A 19673-nucleotide genomic window follows, 5' to 3' on the forward strand; every position below is an offset into this window, starting at 1 on the left:
TCTATGCCAAGAAATTTGGAAGACAGCTACCTGGCAAACTGACTGGAAGAGATCCATATTTATGCCTACTCCCAAGAAAGGTAATCCAACCAAATGTGGAAATTATTGAACAATATCATTAATATCACACAGAAGTAAAATTTCGCTGAAGATCATTCAAAAGCAGCTGCAGCAGTACATCGACAGAGAACTACCAGACATTCAAGGTGGATTTAGAAGAAGATGTGAAAGAAACCAGGGATACCATTGCTAATGTCAGATGAATCCTGGCTGAAAGCAGAAAATACCAAAAAGACGTTTACCCATGTTTTATTGACTATACAAAGGTATTTGACTGTGTGGATCATAACAAATTATGGGTAACATTGTGCAGAATGGGAATTCTAGAACACTTAATTGTGCTCATGAGGAACCTGTACAAAGATCAAGAGGCAATTGTTCGGACAGAGGATACTGTGTGGTTTAAACTCAGGAAAGGTGTGCATCAGGGTTGTATCCTTTCACCATACCTATTCAATCTGTATGCTGAGCAAATAATCTGAGAAGCTGGACTATATGAAGAACAGGGCATTAGGATTGGAGGAAGGATCATTAACAACCTGCATTATGCAGATGACACAACCATGTTTGCTGAAAGTGGGGAGGACTTAAAGCACTTACTGATGATGATCAAAGACCAAAACCTTCAGTATGGATTACACCTCAACATAAAACAAAAATCCTCACAACTGGACCAATAAGCAACATCATGGTAAACACAGAAAAGATTGAAGTTGTCAAGGATTTCATTATACATGGATCCACAATCAACACCCATGGAAGCAGTAGTCAAGAAATCAAAAAGACACATTGCATTGGGCAAATCTGCTGCAAAAGACCTCTTTAAAGTGTTGAAAAGCAAAAATGTCACCTTGAAGATTAAGGTGCACCTGACCCAAGTCATGGTATTTTCAGTCACCTCTTATGCATGTGAAAGCTGGACAATGAATAAATAAGACTGAAGAAGAATTGATGCTTTTGAATTATGGTGTTGGTGAAGAATACTGACCATACCATGGACTGCCAGAAGAACAAAGAAATCTGTATTGGAAGAAGTACAATCAGAATGCATCTTAGAAGCAAGGATGGCAAGACTGCATCTCACGTACTTTCAGCATGTTATCAGGAGGGACCAGTCACTGGAGAAGGACATCATGCTTGGTAAAGTAGAGGGTCAGTGAAAAAGAAGACCCTCAATAAGATGGATTGACACAGTGGCTGCAACAATGGGCTCAAGCATAACAACAGTTTGGAGTCTGGTGCAGAACCAGTCAGTGTTTTGTTCTGTTAGACATCAGGTTGCTATGAGTCAGAATCGACTCAACAGCACTGAACAACAAAAGAAGGTAAGTGCTATAGCTGTCTAACATCCTCAAAAAAAATTTTTTTTTAATTGAGGAGTGGAGAATTAATGATGAGAAGTAACAATGAAGACCAAGACGAATGGTAACCTTTCTCTTTTACTCTCAGCCTCCCAGCCTCTCCTGGTATATAGTACATAAGAAAGAAAGAAAAAAAGGAATTGGAGGTAATGGTCGGGGAAATAGAGCCTAGAGAGTTAGCCAACCTTCAGGAAAGTAGGTGTTAGGTGAGAAATTTGAGAGTATTGAGTAGTTTTCTCCAAATAGGGAATTTTTTTCCAAACAGCCTCAATGGAAAGAGTAGGAAGCAACTGGAGAATGAACGAGGAAGAAGAGAGTACAGAAGTCAAAGTAGAAAAGTACTGTATTTTTATGCAAATAACACATGTCTTCTGGTTTGTTTGCCAGCATCATCCTCCCACTGTGAGATATTTTCATAAGCACACTATGCTAATTATATATATATGTATATATATATTTACAGCAACATGTGGAAGCTGATTGGCATGGTGGCACTTGTGAGGGTGCCCGACAGGTGGAGGGCATGACCTGCAAACAAACTCAGAAGCCACCACATTATTTGTGTAAAAAATATGGTAGTACAGAAAGGAAAGCATGAGGGAGGTGAGATGATTGGAGGAACATGTGTTTTGTCTATTGGGAAGGATGACAAGATGAAAGGAATAGTTGTTCCAGGTTTCTGGTGCTTCAAATAGAGGCTCTGAGAGACCTCAGACAATCATTTTCTGTCTCTGTGATAGGAAGTATGATAATCACCTTAGCCCATTTAATAGATGTCGCATGGTTAGCCCAAGTCAGGTCCTTTTTGCCTGTTATTGTGTGCTGTGGAGTCAATTCCGACTCATAGTGACCCTATATGACAGAGTAGAACTTCTCCATACGATTTTCTAGGCTATAATTTTTATGGGAGCAGATGCCAGGTCTTTTCTCCTGCAGAACCACTGGGTGCGTTCAAACCTTTTGGTTAGCAGTTGAGCTAGGGCTGATTAAGGCATTTGAGGGCCCTAAATACTGATAAACTGTGATGCACATTCCTCTGTTCACTCATGCATTTGAATGGGATATGTGCGTTACATATATATACATGTGAATGTGTGTGTGTGTGTGTGTGTGTCGCTAGCCCTCCTAGCTGGAGTTGCTGGATCAGCAGACTTGGATGTGCAAGACTGTCCTCTCAAAATGGGTCAGAGACCTGATACCTATTAATATAATCCATCCTTGCCCAGTAACCACTCATGTTGGATCCAGTTGTATACTGGGTAAATATAGCAAGAGTTAGACTTGACAGCCCACCCCTACCTCTTGTTTGTTTATTAGAAAGAAATAGTGTACAAGTTTCAATTACACAAGAGGGGACCGTAGGAAACAGATGTCAATTAAGGTATTGAAGCGGTAGTGGCCTCATAGCTTAAATAAGATCACGTGTGGGTACCCTTGTGACCCTGCATGAACTTTATTTCTAGTCAGTGCATTCTTGTGCACTGGAGCTGGTATCAATTTTATTTAGTGCCCTGACAATTCCTTTCCACTGCGGCACTCACTTTTCCTTGTGTCCTTTGTGGTTGACATCTATGGGTCTTTGCTTTGGACAACTGGTACTCCAGTTTTGTTGATGCCCTAAACACCTGCTTACCTTGCTTATTGGGTAATCTGTCCCTGAGCTGAGCACTTAACCATTGCACCACCAGGGCTCACCCAAACTATTTAACTTTTCCTCCATTATCAGACTCTAGAGTAGGTCACACAGCTATTTAAATCTATAACAGCAACAAAATACTGTGGGCTATTTTTTTTTTTTTTTTTTTTACTATGTGCTAGAGCCCTGGTGCCACAATGGTTAAGTATTTGGCTGCTAACAAAAAGGTCAGCAGTTTGAATCTACCAGCCACTCCTTGGAAACTCTATGAGGCAGTTCTACTCTGTTCTATAGGCTTGCTATGAGTCGGGATCAACTCAAGGGTAACGGTTTGGGGTTTTTTTTTTTTTTTTTTTTTTGGTACTATGTGCTAGTTGCCAAGTAGTTACCGGAGTGCAGGCTAGGTGGGTTGCCCAGGAGTGCAGAATTGTCTGAACACAAGGTCAGCATGGTGGAAGGTTCCCCAGAAAGCCTTGCTGTGAAGCAGGTGTACCAGCAGCCAGTTTTTACCTGGTTGGCTGCGCTCATTGAGTGGAGCCTGCTTGGTCTTAAAGAACCAGAACAATTACTCTGCATTTGGTTTTCTGCAATTTGGGATGATTTCAGGATCTGCAGGACCATTATATTATCAGTTGACTCTTAGGTGAGGAAGTTGAGGAGAAGAGAGTGAAGGGAGAAAGACTGCTGAGGACTTTAGTGCCCTTTGCCACACCCTCTTACCCTTCCTACAAATTACATCCACTTCACCTTCCCTCCTTCCCCCCAGGCTCATGTAAAGGAGACCCCTTCTTCATTTTTTAAGGGTGGGTCTGTCATCTGTGCTCTTAAACCCAGACCCTCCCCTCTACTCCAGAACTAGAACAAATACCTAAAATAATAAAATACTTGTTTCAGAAGGCAAGAAAAAAAAAAAAAAAAAAGACTACCATCAGGCTCTGTGTCCTTCTTTATTGCTTTTTCCATTATACTATTAATTGTTTAGGAAAAATCCTGATTGAGAAGAAGCCACAACTCTATGTCTCTACTTCTTTCCCTTATTTGCTGCTAACTTACAGCAACCAGATCTCTTCACCCACTTATCTTGGTAACTGGGCCCTATATATGGCATCCATATGGCCGAATCCAGAGGACTTTTCTTGAGGCCACTATGGTGTCTGCTATTGTTGAGGACTTTCTATCTTAAATTTTCTTAAAATGCAGATATCATTCAACTTAACTAGTCGCATTTCTTTTCTTCTTGCCCATATCCCACGCCAAGACTCTCAGGTCCACAAGTGATGGGAATGGTGGTGGACACCTGGATCAAGACAGCCTCAGTCCATGAGACGACCTGGTAGACCTCATCGGATTCTCCTTCCTTAGGAATTTGAAATAGAAAACACAGTGGAGAGGGAGCTGAAAGGTCATGAAATATAAAAGGATTGCAGAGGCAATGTTTGACCAAGTACAGTTTACATTCTGAGTGGTCAGAAAATATGAACAGAGGAAGATATAGTGAGAGAGAGTAGATAAAGCAGACACACAGAGAGAAACAGAAAAGCCATAAGATAGAGGGAGATAAAAGGAGAACCTACCTGTGTTGCTACCTCAGCTCCTGACACTTTCCTGTCCTGTGCCTGTTGTCTCCTACGATAGCCCCCGTTTCTGTGAAAGAAGGTAAGGAATCTGTATTCCAAGAATCCGGAAGAGCTGAACCCTAATAGCTACTACTCTCTCAGTTTTTCTCCAGCCACTAGATGTGCCTTCCTATCCTTTTTAGACTCTTCTTTTTTGTACTTTAATTAGTAGTCTTCTCCCTTAAGGGCACTGTCCTTGAGTCTTTTCTATCTACACAACTTTCCCAGCTCAAAACCATAGCTTCCAATATTGCCTATGTGCTGATGATGCCCAAATCTTAATTTCCAGCATAGATATCTCTCCTGAGCTCTAGACCTGTTTATACAACTGCCTGGTGAACATTGTCACCCCCACCAAGGGCATTCCAAGAACATCTCAGAAATCAACATGTCTAAAATTGAACTTTCTGTCAAACCTGTGCTTCATCTAATACTCCCTTTCAGTAAAGGAAACTTTCAGCTGAAAACCAAAATTATTGTAGACTCTTCTTCTCATCCATTTGGACAGTAAGCCATATTCATTCCACCTCCTTACACTTACTTCACTGCCTCTCCTCTCCAATCACACTGCTACTAAGTTCAGGTTCTTGTAATTGGTTTCCCTTACCTCAGTCTCCTACCCCTGCTTATAACTCTTCTATGGCCTTCCCATTTTCTTACAGAAAAATGAAACATCTTCAGCATGATATTCACATCCCTGGCTTTCCTGGCTACTTCTACAACAGTCTTTTGCTGTACCCCATCTAACTCAAATTATCCAGACTTCTGGATTCAAATTATCTATAACATTTCAAGTTGTTGCTCTCACTGATCCCTCTCCTAGGAAGGCTAACTCCTTTTCAAGAAGGCTAATTACCTTTCTTTTCGTGTCAATTATTTCCTATGTAATCTTTCAATATTTATGATCCTGCCCTCAAATTAAATCACTGTCTCTTTATTATGGCCCAACTATACTCTGAACAGATGCCTATAACAGCATCACTATTGCTTTATTGCACTAAATTTTAAAACCTTTATCTCTCTCTATTTGACCTGGTGCAGAAAATGTATCTTTTTTTTTTTTTTTAATCTGTGTGTCCCGTGCTAAGCAGTGAAAGCATTCGGAACATGCTTTGGAAGCAAGGAAAGAAATGAGCACATGGGGGGGAGGGAAAAAAAAAATCTAGCTTACACTCTGATAGAAAAGCATAATGCCAGGTAACTGAAGTCATGCAATTTTATGGTTATAATTAAAAATGCCTTCCAAAAGGAAAAAAAAAAACCTTCTCACAGTGGACAAGAAAGCACATCATACCTTTCCTCTTCCTCTGAAAGCACAATGTGAGCTCACAATTAGAAGCAGAAGCCCTTCAAAGGTGTTCTGTTAGGATAACCAGATGAGAGAACACAAATTACTAAGTTAGACGGAGAAAGTCTCAGAAATACTCTTAGTGAGAACACTCGATAATGCGTGGATGGAATTTGCTCCATGTAGATACTGGTTTTTTTTAGATACTGATAAAGTAAAAATGGAGTCCTTCAGAGAGGATGGAGGCAGGAAAGGCAGTGTCATGGCTGATAACAATGCTGAAGAGTCAATTATTCCTTAATTAGCTGAGCAGGCTCTGTTGCTGCCTGGCTTGGGGGAAATGCTTTGGGGACAGTTGAAATAGGAATGTCTTTTAGTAATAATCTCTGTTTAAGGGGCATAAATGACTCATTTAATCAATGGTGGGAAAAGGCCTGCTCCAGACTGTCACATAGCCAAAGGTAATCAAGGAGAAAACAGGGCCGTAAGTTTGTACCCAAGCATACCATTGTATCTAAGTGCACAGTCATACACCATCCACCAGTCTAGGAGGGAGAGAAACTGGTTAAAGTTGAGGAGCAACACTAAGAATGTCCAGGGACGGAGCATGGGCTGAGGAATGGCAAAGGAAATAGGGAGGGGCCCTTGGCAGGAAGGGCTCGTTCAACCCAGGGCTCTGCACCTCCTTGCAGATTATAGGAAGAAAAAAAGACCGAGAAAAAAAACTTTCCTGTGCCAGAATAGAATGGTAAAGATGCTTGAAATCATTAGCCATCAGGGAAGTGCAAATTAAAACCACAAAGCGATACCACTACATGTCCATTAAAAACCCATTGCCATCGGGTAGACTCCAACTTAGAGCAACCCTATAGGACATAGAGTTTCCAAGGAACAGCTGGTGGATTCGAACTGCTGACTTTTGGTTAGCAGCCAAGCTCTTAAACACTGCACCACCAGGGTTTCTATTAGAATGCCCATTAGAATGACTAAAATTTTAAAAATTGATAATACCAACTGTTGGAAAGGGTGTGATATAACTGGAGACGTCATATGTTGCTGATGAGAATACAAATGATACAACCATTTTGGAAAACAATTTGGCAGATTGTTATCAAGTTAAACATATTTTTCATGCTGCTGTTAGGTGTCATCAAGTCAATTTTCGACTCATAACAACCTCGTGTGACAGAGTAGAACTGCCCTACAGGGTTTTCTAGGCTGTAATCTTTACAGAAGCAGATGGCCAGGTCTTTGTCCTTAGGAGCCACTGGGTGGTTTCAAACTGCCAGCTTTTTGGTCAGCAGCCAAGAATTTAACCAGGCTTAACTAGGGCTTCTTATATTTGCCATATGACCCAACAATTCCACTCATAGCATTTACCCGAAAGAAATGAAGATATATGTCCACACGCCAAGGCAAATGTTAGTAGCCGCTTTATGCGTAACACCCAAAAGTCCACCCATGGGAGAATGGTTACGTGTATTGTGGTGTATTCATACAGTGGAGTACTTTTCAGCAATAAAAAGGATGGAACTGCTGATACATGCAACAATATAGATGAATCTCAAAGCATTACACCAAGCGGCCAGGTGATCCAATAGGCTACATGCTGTATGGTTCCATTTATATGACCTTCTAGAAAAGTCAATGCTATGTGACAGAAAACAGATCACTAGGTGCCTGTGAGCTGTGGATGACAGAGGGATTTGCTACAAAGAAGCATGGAGGGAACTTTCTGGGATGATGACAATAACTCATAACTTGAATTTGGTGGTGGATACACAACTTATGTATTTGTCATAACTCACTAAACTGTACACTTAAAAGGGTGAATATAAGTGTATGTAAATTTCATTTCAATTAAACTGACTTTAAAAAGTCTTAAAGATTTATCAGAGAAATTATAAGTGATATTTTGTTACTAAAGATCAATTGTCCTGTTAGAGAATTCAATCTCAGGATTTTCCCCCAAATGAAAGGCACTTGTGCATATTCTAAATACAAAGAGGAACAGATGCTTTGGCTCGGCATCTTATTGAGTTTGTATGCTATTTGGAAATTGGATTGCTTTGACAAATTACTTGCTAGCCAGAAAAAGCATTAAGGGATTATTTGTCCACTGCGATTTCAAATTTTTCCCTAATGATAAAATTATTTGAAATAAAAGAGTGCAGCCAAAGTAGTTTTACTCAGAGAGATTTTATTTCATACACAGACGTGTCAGAAACAGAATAAGCAAGAAAAGGATGTATGTGCCAATTTTTTTTTAAATTTTCACTTACTTTACTTCGTTACTAAATATGTGCTGTACTTCAGAATTCCTTTAAGTACTTCTCAACTTAAAGACTTGAAATCATATGTTGATGTGGGTGTTGTAAACTTCACTTAGCAATTTAAATCTTTATTCCTCCATCCAATTTCATATCTGCTTTAATGTTATTTAAGGATACTTTGAGATTACATGAAAGTTTTTCTTATGTGCTCTAATGTTTTCTTATTGCACTGTAGGATGTTTTGCCGTAATAGGACTCTGTATTTCAAGAATTCCTTTTCAAATACATGATATTTTCTTCAGTAATGCGAAGGAAAGCTTTAAAATCTTCCCAAAGACAATTCCTTCATTTATTTGTTAATAGAACCTTCACATTATCTGCCTTACCCAAAATAATTCTTTTCTCAACTCCAGTTAAAAGAATGGAGAACCACTGCTTATTTTAAATGAGTTCCTATGTAACTGTCAAATTAAATGCATTAATTTTTACCTTTAGGCCTTTTGAAAGTATTATCATAACGTTAGTTGTTTTAATGCACTGGTCACAGATAATTTATTTTATATTTACATATATTTTTGATGTATTTTATATTTATATTTTAAATATCTATAAATTTTATATTTATAGATAAAATAATTTACATAAAATAAATTTATTATATACTTATACTTATAAATAAATATAAAATAATATATTTATCATATGTTTTATGTTTCTGGATATATATATATATGTATATATATCCAGAAAGGCCAACTCACTGAAAAATTTACATATTTTTTTTTTGTTTTGCTCTTGGAGACAGTTGATCTTCAAATAATTGCTTACTGAATTTACTTAATGTCTATTCTTTCGTATGTCTAGATCTACTACTAGCCACATGGGATTATTTAAATTAAAATTAAAGTAACTTAAAAAGGTCAGTTTCTTGGCCTCACTAGACAGATTTAATGTGCTCAATATCCACCTGTAGTTTGTGGCTATCCTTTTGGACAGAGCAGTTATAGAACATTTCAGTCATTGCAATAGTTCTGTCTGACAACACTAGACCAGATTAGGGCCAGAAAAGGTTTTTTTTGTTTCTTTGTTTTTAAAGGGTTGGATAGTAAATGGACCCCTGGTGGTGCAGTGGTCAAGAGCTTGACTGCTAACCAAAAGGTTGGCAGTTCAAATCCACCAACTGCTCCTCAGAAACTCTTTGGGGCAGTTCTACTGAGTCTGAATCATTCGACAGCAATGGGATTGGTTTTTGGATGGTAAATGTTTTAGAATTTATGGAGCAACAGACAAAATTGAGGCTGTTATTTAGTTCCTTATAAAACCACTTAAATAGATTCATTTAAAAATGGAAAAATCGTTCTTAACTCAAGAGCCATAAAAAGTAGGTGGTGGATTGGATTTGAGCCATAGTTTGCCCATTCCTGGTCTAGATCATTCAGTGCTTTATTTATTAAGCACATTTTTATTGAGCATATCTATGTTTTAAGACTGGGCTAAATATTAAGTATTGCATGGTGGCACAGTGCCTAACAGCTGCAGCTGCTGACCAAAAGGTCAGCAGTTCAAATCCACCAGCCCCTGCTTGGAAACCCTGTGGGGCAGTTCTACTCTGTCCCATAGGGTTGCTGTGAGTTGGAATTGATTTGATGGCAACAAGTTTGGTACTTTTTTTTTTTTTAGACAGCAAGGGAACATGATACCAGCCTTCATGGAGTTCAGAATGTAACAGAAAAGACATAATATCAATAATTACACAAGTAATTAATCAATAATGAAAATTTGACAAATACAATGAAGGAGCTGTATAGGATATTATGAAAGGAAATAATAGGGGAACGTAATCTGGTCTAAATGATTAACAATTTAATCAGTAAACATTTTACTTAGTGTTTTCCATTCAGAACACCCTGTGTTGCACTTGTGGGCTTCCTCATTTCAGAGTTTTCACAGTTGAGAAGGACAAAGAGACAAGAATCATTAACCTATAAAAACCACCCATTGAAAGGGAAATGATAGAAAGACAAGCAAAGCGTAGAGGAAGATATCAGAAGAGCGGAGATCATGGCTGTCTTGCCCATTACCTATCCCCACTGCCAACACAGTACATTTGAAAGCAACATTTATTGAACAGGGAATTCAATGAACTGCAAAGATTAGGCACACATGGAAAGACCTTGGTTAGCAGAATCAAGGAATGCAGAGAGGTCAGGAAACTGAGGACTAGGAAATGCTATTGTTTCTATTCATTAAGAAGTCTGTGGATTCAATAGATTGTCAGGGAAGGGAGACCAATTTCAGTCGATAGAAAGTAAATGGGAAATGACTATCCTTTCAAACAACACAATAGTGAAAGGAAAAGAAGGAATGGCAACTGAAGGAAAAAGCAGAACCAAGAAAGGATTTTTCTCTTATGGTAGACACTCATGCTTTTTTACAGATTAAGGAAAAGGATAAAAAAGCCAAGTGGGGATGGAAATGAAAATTATAAAATATTAAATAATAAAATCTATTTTCCTAAACTACATTCAATGTACTTTTTTGGGATTTGTACTTTTCTGTTGGTCCTCAGCTTCCTTCTCCTGGCCTCTCACTTCCACCATACACTACACACCAGGGAAACTGTATACTTCCTTGGCCATAGCCAATTCTTCCCAATTGTATGCCTTTTTTTAAGCCAACCCCTTTGCCTTAAATCTCTGCCTGTGATAACTCCAATGCCACTGCTAACTCTTCTATGACCACTGCCGCTACTACTAAAACAACATCATTAACTGTAAACAGTACATAACTGGGGTTAAGCTCTTTATTTAAATTTTGTTAGTCAATCCTCCTGTTATAGTATATAGAGATGTAGATAGAGGCTAAATAACTTATCATAGTTATTTCATAGCTATTGTCATAGCCAAGTTACTGATAAAATGAAGATTAGGACTCAGGTCCCTCTCAAGGGACTGGTCCGTCCTGAAAACATGGCCAAAATGCATGAAACAAAGTCTCACCATCCTCGCTTCTAAGGAGCATTCTGGCTGTACTTCTTCCAAGACAGATTGTTCATTCTTCTGGCAGTCCATAATATATTCAGTATTCTTGGCCAACACCATAATTGAAATGAATCAATTCTTCTTTGGTCTTCCTTATTTATTGTCCTGCTTTCATATGCACATGAGGTGACTGAAAATACCTTGGCTTGGGTCAGGCACACCTTAGTCCTGAAGGTGACATCTTTGTTTTTTAATACTCTAAAGAGGTCTTTTGTAGCAGATTTGCCCAATGCAATATATCATTTGATTTCTCGTTCTTACGCAGGAGTCTGGAAATGTCCATTCTGCTAAGTCATGCTTAAATAGTGTTCTTAATGGAAAATGTATGTGTGTGGTTGTCTTCATCTTGAATCTAAGAATTATCTGCAACTAATATTAATTTTTTTAATATATGGCAAGTATTGTTTATTGTAGACTTGCTGACCCATGTGAAAAAGGCACTGTAAAAATTAATGAACCTAGATAATATTTCTAAGTGGATTTATGTTCAAATTGTTCAAATATATAAAATTCTTATATACCATGTGTTTTCTATGTAGGGTGCAACAGAATATCTAATGACAAAAATTGTATTTCCAAAAATAACATTTGTTGATGTTTGGGATTTTTTTTTTTTCCTTGTCTGGAATCTTTCCCAAGAAAAAAATGGATAAATTAAATGTTTCCTTGTAATTAGACAACTTGCCATAGTTTAACTCCTATAATGGCCCTAATTTATTATTAACTGTATATATAAAAATTTAAATTGAGGCCCTCACTGAACAAAATATTGTGATACACACATAACCAGGCTACTTTTTTTTTTTTTTTGACAGATTTTAAGAGTACATCATTTCAGCAAAACAAACAAACAAAACATATGCTATACTCTTTCCCACCTATTGGTAACATTCCATAAGATTATATTTGGTGTTCTAAGGCCTTTATTGCATCCTACAGTTCATTTAAATGTTGCCCTTTTTTATCATTGATGTCGAGAAGTTTATATAAATCTAAATATTTGATCACTGAGCACGTGAGAAAGAGAGACGAGTGAAGAGAGACCCTTCTAAACTGAAACACCCTAAATTGCAAACACAATAGGGCAAAATGAAATTGTTTAGGTTTTAAATCATGTGCAATATCTCTGCACTGTGCAATAAATAAACCCCAAACTGTCAAATATGGCTGATTACACATAGATATGAGGATGAAATAAAGGAAATGAAATATTTCCCAAGGTCTTGACACTCAATTTTAATGCTTTTGTTTCACTCAAACTGAAAGACCCAGAAGCAAATTCTTCTGCTGACTCAGGTATACGTTGTTCTTTTATGCCAACAAGTTAAGCAAGCCAAGAAAATTAGAAGTTGACAGTCTCTTCATGGCTTCTTAGAACAAAGCGTGTTGGAATAATGCCAAGAAGAGTGGAGTTTAAAATCAAATCAAAAGAATTAATGACTGGATCCCTCAAGAAAAGCTTCCACTTGTGAATCACTAGCTGTGCAGCACTGACTTTCTATCTTTGGAAAATTTGCAGCACAAAGCTGTTACTGTTATTCTGTAATGCAACTGTTTGTGTAGATGAAAGATTCCTCCAGGCAAATTTCCTCAGCTCATCTTTTTTGAGTTCATTTCTATTGAGAGAAAAAAAAAAAAAAGTATAGCCCATTTAATTCACAGGGTTGAAGGTCTTTGCACTGTAATCAGGTCTTGATGTCATCTGGGGTAAAGCCATGAAGATATTGACAACTGGCATACATTTTCTTCATGAAACATGGAACTTCTAAGTACCCAACTGGGCATCTGTAGATTAGATCATCCTGTGCCTCCTCTAACTGAGGTTCCCTTTGGTCCTTGAAAAAGGCTTGTCTCTGCCAAAGGACCATAACCACTGAACTTGGAGGTGTGCTTTTGATGAATTCTATTGGCTGAAACCGCTGACACAGGACTTGTTGCTGTCCCATAAGTGCAAGAGGCCCATGATTTGCTGCTGGAGTTGTAGGAGGTGATGATGGAGTATCAGGCTGTCAAAGACCTACTCAGACTTTTGTTTCTGTATGGAACCTGTGTCAGTTAGATCAGTGTGTCCTAATCCCGATTCTTGATGTTTAATCATATCATTGGGCACAATCTCAGAGTGTCTACTTGCATTTCAAATGTTCCACCATTGTCTTTCATTATTGAGGCCCCTTAGATTTCCCCTTGCTTCTGCCGTCCCTACAGGAAAGCTAAATGATTTACTGGGTTCTCTTTTCTCCAACTTGGTAAAGTAGAGGGGCAGCAAAAAAGAGGAAGACCCTCAATAAGATAGAATGACACAGGGGCTGCAACAGTGGGTTCAAACTTAGCAATGATTATGAGAATGAGATATTTTTTTAGGTTTTGTTAGTTATGAGGATGATGTAGGACTGGACACTTTGTTCTGTTACACAGAGAGTCTCTATTTTATACATAGAGTCAGAGCAAAGTCAGTGGCACTTAACAGTTCTCTGCCCGAGTCAAAATCAATCCTTGGGCCCTAGGGAAAATGATGACCAATAACTGCCAGGTTAGTTCAGAGTGGTTTTCCTTTGGAATTTTGACTCATCTTAGTTCCTTGCTTTCTGCTATCTTTTAAAATACACATTTTTGTAGTTTATTTTCTCTTTCTAGCTGTTTCAGTGAAAGCAGTGGCCTGCTGTGACCTACTACATCCTTCCTGAAATGTTATTTTAACATGCTGACATATGTTGACTCTACCTCATCAATGCCTTGTTCTGTACAGCAAAAGAAAAACCTATCACAGTGTAGTCTCTGTGAAGGGACAGAAACGAGTGTAGGATTGAGGTTTATTTAGTTTGGAAGCAAACCATAGCCTATAATCATTTACATTGGAATATACAGTAAAACCTGCTAAAGCCAGAATCTGTGTAAGGTGGAAACTTGTCAGAGAAGGGAAACGCAAATATTTTCCACTATTAAAGAGCAATAGAAAAGTGGTAAGACTACGCCCTGTCAAAGGAGAAAAACTTTCGAGACCCAGAAAAACAAGGCTGTCCCATGGAGTTCTGGCTCTCGCAGGTTTCACTGTATTTGAAGATATTCTGCTATGTGTGACATTACAGGTATACTAGAAAGAAGCATAAAATGTTTTAAAAAAAGAAAAGCATACCTGAAGTTGTCCACTTGTGATCTATCTTTTTCTACACAGGAGAAACTCCTAAAATAAAAAAACCTTTGTACATATATATTCATGCAATTCATTACAATTTGTGTTTTGAACATAACTATATGGATGCATTTTTATTAATAAAATGGTTAGGTATTCACTTACACTATCATTTCCGTTCTTTAAAATTTTGACCAACAGGGCTGTCCAGTGAGGAAAAGATCTATGAGTGTTAACTATATTCATGCATAAACACATAACCACCTCACATACACACACACCACGCACATGCATACACAAATGACACTTAACTGTATGTGAATTTTATCAGTCAACCCTATTCTGTTGTGTGCCTTAAGGGCAAAGATTAATACTCCTACAAATTGTTTTGTGATTTTCAAGTAAAATTTTTTTTAAATAATTTTAGATTTACAGAAAAGTTGCAAATACATATTTCCCATATACCCCTCACCCAGTTTCTTCCAGCGTTAACATCTTACATTCTCATGATGCGTTTGTCAAATCTAAGAAGCCAACATTGGTGTATTACTATTAACTAAACTCCAGGCTTCATCATTATGATTTCAATAGTTTTTCCAACTATGTCCTTTTCCTGTTCCAGGAGCCAATCCAGGATGCCACAATGCAGTTAGTGTTTTGTGACTTTTTTTAATTGAAGCTTTATAAAGTTCTGCATTTCTTAACTGATGTTTTGTGGTCTCCTTTGTTCTTCTATGTAAGCATTTAATGAAACAGCATTCCTTTGAGAATTGCTTTTCAGCACCAAAGTGCTATATTTTTACACTCCAAACTCCTGGGCAGTCCTCTGCAGACAGCTTGTCCCTTATTTATGACACTATATATTAAAGTAACTGAAAATATTCAAAATAATGCTGACTTTGTGCAGAGTCCATGAACTCCAACCAGAACACATAAATGTCAAATTTGAGCAATAAATTTTGATTGACTTTGAAATTGTATTTAAGACACTTTTTTCATGAATAGATTCTCATGGAAAATGTTTTAAAATATTGTTTTATAAAAAAAATTGTTTCCTACAACATCTGAAAGTTCTTTAAGTAGATATTTAGTAAAATGTCTGAACAAATTAAATATATAATATTTCAGATTGTCAGAATGACAAATGTTTTTAATTCTCTCATTACAGTGATTTATCACTCGAGTTTACAGTACCGCAAACATTTTTTTTTAACTTCAACTAAACAACTTGCATTTTCCTCTTTTTTTTTTTTTTTCTTTTCCTGTTGTGTCCTCTGAAGCACTTGCAAATAGAAAAAACGTCTTATTCTGGGGCCATTAGTGAATGTTCATGAGCCATTATATTCAATGAAATAAACATTGTGTGATAGAAGATTAAATAAGGGAAAGGATTATAGTTCCATTAAAACCACCAAGATGTGCCTCGAAAGGCTATGAAAATATGCCTTTCAGTTAAGGAAAAGCACTTATCAATGCTGCCAGTCCCAGTGAAGACTGCCTACTCTAATCTAAAGCAGGCATTTCTTATAGCGGACATGAGGAGGGCATTAGCCTTGATCTGCCATAACTATCTGCCAGGTAGAACTCCAGATTCTCAAAGTAATTTTGCAACTCTCATCAACTAAACATAGCTGCAGAGGTTGGCACCAGTTCAAAGGGGCAGCCATGATTCTGATTAAAAGCCTGGGCCTTGAGATCCATATGGAAAGGTTTGAAATTAACATGATTTATCCTAAAGAGAAAGAGGATTAGTTGTGCAGTGGTTAAGTGCTTGGCTGCTAACCGAAAGGTCAGTGGTTCAAACCCACCAGCCACTCTGTGGGAGAAAGATGTGGCAGTCTGCCTCTGTAAAGATTTACAGCCTTGGAAACACGTTGGGGTAGTTCTGTTCTGTCCTGCAGAGTCACTGTAATTCGGAATCAACTCAATGGCAGTGGATATCCTAAAGAGAAAATTGCTAAAGAATGGGTCACCAGCTTTTAGCCTCTAGTCTTACTGTGTTTGGCACAGTCGAGTTTTTTGTTTGTTTGTTTGTTTTATTTTTAACGTTTGAATTAATTGATGAACTTTTACATATTGGGATATTGCACTATAAAAATCTGAATTGTTCTCATTTGTTCATGTCAAAAATAAGCTAAAGATGACTAGTGAGTGGGGCCCTTTTTATTTATTTATTTACATTGTGCTTTAGGTGAAAGTTTACAGCTCAAGTTGATTTCGTATTCAAAAATTTATACACATATTGTTTTTGTGATATTGGTTGCAATCCATATAATGTGACAGCATGCTCCCCCTTTACATCCCAGATTCCCTGTGTCCATTAGTCCAGTTTCTGTCCCTTCCTGCCTTCTCGTCTTGCTTTTGGACAGGCATTGCCCATTTGGTCTCATATATTTGATTGAATTAAGATGCACATTCCTCACATGTGTTACTTTTTGTTTCATAGGCCTGCCTAATCCTTTGTCTGAAAAGTAGGCTTCAGCAATGATTTCAGTTCTGGATTAGCAGAGTGTATGGGGGCCATAGTTTCAGGGGTTCCTCCAGTCTCTGTCAGACCAGTATTTCTGGTCTTTTTATGAATTCTAATTCTGTTCTACTTTTTCTCCCACTCTGTCTGGTACTTTCTGTAGTGATCCCTGTCAGAGCAGTTGTTGGTGGTACTGGGTACCATCTAGTTCTTCTGGTCTCAGGCTAGTGGAGTCTTCGGTTCGTTTTGTCCTTTAGTTCTTTGGCCTAATGTTTTCCTTGTGTCTTTGGTTTTCTTCATTCTCCTTTGCTCCGGATGGGATGGAACCAATAGATATATCTTAGGTGGCTGCCTACAAGCCTTTAAGACACCAGATGCTGCTCACCAAAGTGGGATGTTGAACATTTTCTTCATGACCTGTCTTATACCAACTGACCTAGATGTCCCCCTGGGGCCCATTTTTAGATGCAGTATGCCCTCTCCATTTTTACACATGCTACACCACACCCATTGTTACCTGATCCTGCAATTACCAGTTATCATCGTTCCTTATGCTGCTGTTTTTGTTTGTTTTATGGGAAAAAAGCTGAACTCTATTCCCAAAGTGCTATCAAAAGTAGGAAAACGAACTGTGGCTGACAGGGCTGTGTACTACATAAAATTTTCTGCTTCACTCATCGACTTTACTGGCTGGCCTTGAAGATATTTTTCCTTATGACCATGGGTCACAAGGTGACATAATATTCCTCAAAGGGTAGTATCCCACTACCCTGTCTTTCAAATTGCAACTAGAGATATGAGTCCAAGGCTAGTGACTCCAAGCCTAAATTGTTTTTACGTTATTACTCATTGTGATGATTTGGTGGTTTTAAGCAGACTCTGTAGCTATACTGCCTCAATTCAAATTCCCACTCTGCTACTTATAATTGCTGACCTTCGGCAAGTTACTTAACCTCTCTATGATGGTTAATTATATGTATCAACTTGGGTAGGCTGAGACGCCTAGTTTTTTTGTCAAACACAAACAAGATGTTGATATAAAGGTATTTACGTGTGATTAACATTAAAATTTGTTGACTTTAAGTAAGGCAGAATATCCTCCATAACATGCGTGGAACTCATCCAATCAATTGAAAGTCTTAAGAGCAAAAAATAAAGTTTCCAAAGGGAAAAGGATGTAAACAGACATCCTGCCAAAATTTCCAGCCTGCCACCTGACCTATGGATTTTAGACTTGTCAGCTTCCACAATGTGGTGAGGCAACTCCTTAAAATAAATCTCTCTATGTGTACAAGGAGCCCCGGCGTCGCAGTAGTTAAAGCAATGAACTGCTAACCAAAAGGTCGGCAGTTCAAATCCACCAACTCTTCCTTGGAAACCCTATGGGGCAGTTCTACTAGGTCTTACAGGGTTGCCATGAGTCGAAATCAACTCGACAGCAATGGCATCAGCAACAGGGTTTATATATACATATATATCTTATTACCTCTATTTCTCTGAAGAGTCCTAAGACACTCTCTGTGGCTCAGTTTCCTCAACTGTTGTCGTTGTGTGTCACTGAGTCAATTCCAACTCATAGCAACCCTGTTGGACAGAGTAGAACTGATAAAAATCGTACCTACATCATAGAGATGTTGTGAAGATTACATGAGTTAATGCTTGGAAAGCACTGAAAACAGTGCTTGATATATACGATGCACTACGTCAGTGTTAGCTATTGCAGTTGCTATTAATTTCTTAATTGTGTTAATGTATAATTTATCATGTGTGCCTACGTGGCCTCCTAATTTGTAAGCCATTGGTAAAAAGAAACTTGTCTCAGTGGTATCTGCCCTTCACCCCATACTCTTTGCATCTCCATGGGTCTGCCCTGGCTCTAGTGTTTGGCAGTGTACTTTGCATACTGAAGGAGGTAAATAACTACAGTGAATTAAAGATACTCAGAGATGACTGGACCCTTAGAGATCATTTAGTCCAGGAGCTGCAAATGGCCAGATGGTAAATATTTTGGCTTTGTAGCCATACGGTCTCTTTCACAACTACCCGACTTTGCTGTTGCAGCAGAAAAGCAGCCGCAGACAATATGTAATGAATGGACGTGGCTGTGTTCCAATAATGCTATTTATGGACAATGAAATTTGAATTTCATATAATTTTTACATGTCACGGAATATTCATTTGATTTTTTTTTTTCCAATCGTTTAAAAATGTAAAAACTGTTCTTAGCTTGCAGGCTATGAAAAAAAAGACAGAGGGCTGAATTTGGCTGACCCTTGGTCTAATCCAAAATTTGCAAATTCCAGGGGTGAGCAGAAAACATAAATACATGCAGCAGGAAAATTTTAAACAATAGTCAACAACGGGATCTATGTCTCATGAATAAGCCATGCCCCAAATAAACTTATTCAAATTTAATTCTTAAACATTATTCTAGAAAGTAAGTATGTCTGTAAAAGCATCTGTTCCAACATCCTTAAATCTGTGACCTCTAATCTGTTTCATAAAAGAACTGTTGTTGTGAGGTGCCATCGAGTCAGTTCGGACTCATAGGACCCTATGTACAATAGAATGAAACACTGCCAGGTCCTGTCCTATGCTCACAATTGTTGCTATGCTTGAGCCTATTGTTGCAGCCACTGTGTCAGTCCATCTCTTTGAGGGTCTTCCTCTTTTCCGCTGACCCTGTACTTTACCAAGCATGATGTCCTTCTCCAGGGACTAATTCCTGCTGACAACATTTCCAAAGTATGTAAGATGCACTCTCGCCATCCTCACTTCTAAGGAATACTCTGGTGTACTCC

The 19673-nt window shown here is 38.1% G+C and overlaps 1 protein-coding gene across 8 annotated transcripts in view; it reads left to right on the forward strand.

Annotated features, from left to right (window-relative positions):
• Nucleotides 1–19673, forward strand: part of METTL25 (methyltransferase like 25) — a 345627-nt gene that overhangs the window by 164516 nt on the left and 161438 nt on the right. The window contains exon 13 of one of the 8 annotated variants that reach the window (XR_007517291.1): nucleotides 4316–8359. The exons of the other annotated variants lie outside the window; for them this stretch is intronic. The gene's annotated coding sequence lies outside the window, so the exon portion shown is untranslated. Of the gene's footprint in view, nucleotides 1–4315; nucleotides 8360–19673 lie in introns of those variants that run through there. 8 annotated transcript variants of the gene reach the window in all.

The sequence above is a fragment of the Elephas maximus genome, chromosome 4 (assembly GCF_024166365.1).
Source record: "Elephas maximus indicus isolate mEleMax1 chromosome 4, mEleMax1 primary haplotype, whole genome shotgun sequence".
In the NCBI taxonomy this organism is placed as follows: domain Eukaryota; kingdom Metazoa; phylum Chordata; class Mammalia; order Proboscidea; family Elephantidae; genus Elephas; species Elephas maximus.